Consider the following 2,227-nt stretch of genomic DNA (forward strand, 5'->3'; position numbering starts at 1 on the left):
AGCGGGCGGGACGCGGCGGCGGGATGAAGCGGGCTGCCCGGGGTTACACCATCAGGTGGTGCCCAAAGGCTCTTTGTTCATTTCATTTAGCGACTTGAAATAAGTGCAAACAACCACGAGGACACCAGTCGGAGCTGCAGGAGTTTGTAAGTGCATCAGCGTATTAAACTTCGGAAACCACTCCGATCACTTTGCCGTAAAGAGAGATTCAAACATCCACTTCACGCTTTGAGCCGTGATCTTTATAAATATCTTGCCAGGATGGATAGAAACAGTGTGAGCTGAGAACATTCACACTGTAAAACATTAGCATACTAATTAAAATAGCATCGTATCCCACGGCATCGCTAACACGGCTCCCTCTGGTCCTTCTCCGACCTCTGACCCCTCTGCGCCGCCACCGTGACACTGATTTCATTAATCCTCGGTGCACTCGGATGTAATTAAGGAGCCGGTGGAGCGGCAGGAGGTGAATATCAAGCGCTGAAGTGGTGACAGCGGCGGCGGCGGCTCCTCCGTCCTCCCACATGTTCAGACGTGTCCATCAGACGGAGAGCGGCAGCACAGGATGTTAATATTAACGCCGCCGTAGACGCTCTGATGAACCGTCAACAGAATGACGTGACCTTCGTGAGTCTCCTGTTTCATTTATGATGACAGAGAAAGTGATTTTATTTAAGTGAATTTAATATTTTATCTTTTTAAAATAAACTCCCGCTTTCCTGATGGAGCCGCTGCCACATCGGATTCCTACGTCTGGTTAAGTTGAGCGGGGAAATAGCGTTCGGGCTGAAGGACGAAATTCGCGATGCTTCTGTCGGCATTTGGCGGGATTTTGAAAATATTGGGGAAACTGTTGTTAAGATAGACTTATTAATCAATGTCTTATTCATTAAGTTTACTAATGATGTACCATATGTTCATGTCTGAAGACATAACATGAGGTTCAAGCCCTCAGGAAGTTAAGGGGGCCTCTCAAAGGAACGAGAAGATGACCCCCACATGGCATAGATTGCCGTGGCGCCATAGAGTCTGGACAAGTCAATAATGATGAGTGAAAGGTTGACTTGCAGAAAATGTGTGTGTTCATGTACAACTCCTATTTAAGGATGAGTTTCTCTTTGTCAGTCGGAGCTCTACTCAGGTAGTGTTCTCATAATTATTGTTTGTTGTGCAACAAAATAATGATTATTAAACTACATCTGTGTCTGTGCTTTATTGATTGATTCTGTTTCATACCACAATGTTGTGAGCGATAAATACCACGACACTGTCATTTTACAGTCAAAACAACACATAAAATGATATATTATTGACTCATTTCATTTGAGGAATAACGAGCACTTGACCTGCATGGCAGATTTCAGCGTCCAATGGTCGCCAACGGTTGGGGAAGTTTCTGGCGAACGACAGAGTGAGCTCTAGAGCTGCTGTCTTCACAGCAATGAAAACCCAGATTAAGATCTGCGAGCGTGTTTGACGTTGAGGTTTCAGGTGGTTTATCTTCACATCCTGTTGGTCTTTAAAGTGGATTTCAGTTTCTGCAGAGCGACATGAGGAGACGCAGAGTGGAGTTTACATTCTGTGCAGTAACGTCTCGCCTAAATCATCTGCACGTCGACCTTCGCCAGCATGAGATTTCTCGGCAGATTGTGAACGCGGCCCGGCTCCGTTCAGCCTCAGAAGATTCCTCTTCTCAGCACGCAGAGCTACAGGAAGTGACATGAAGCTGTCGTGGTTTCCCTCCTGTTTTGTCTTTCATTCTTTATTTCCTCTAATGACCCGCTGGCATGGTATCGCTGTGTTTTTCAGCAGTACATCCTTTTCTTCTGGCACCTTTTGGGAAATCAATTCATTTTTTGCTAAAGTGTCTTAATAATTACAGTGACATGGAGGTTAATTGCCTAATCTCTATTGCCATTGAGGCATCCCGTTGAAATCCCCACACAATCTGTTACAGAAACAGCAGCCAGAAGATCTCTGCTACCAGAGGGGACGCTCTGACCCAAATAAAGTTTTGTCCTCTTTTTATTTTTTGTATTTCTACATCCAGCAGGTAGCGGACGTGGGGGGGGGCGCTCAGGTACGCTTGTTCACTGTCATTAATTTTCCAGTTTGATTTAACGCTGGAAACTTGTTCTGGAGCAGAGGGAGGGAGGCTGTCTGAGCTGTTCTAAAATATGGAGGTGCAGTGTAACAATGTCAGCCAAGGACTCCTGTTAGTACC

The sequence above is a fragment of the Cottoperca gobio genome, unplaced genomic scaffold (assembly GCF_900634415.1).
Source record: "Cottoperca gobio unplaced genomic scaffold, fCotGob3.1 fCotGob3_290arrow_ctg1, whole genome shotgun sequence".
In the NCBI taxonomy this organism is placed as follows: Eukaryota; Metazoa; Chordata; class Actinopteri; order Perciformes; family Bovichtidae; genus Cottoperca; species Cottoperca gobio.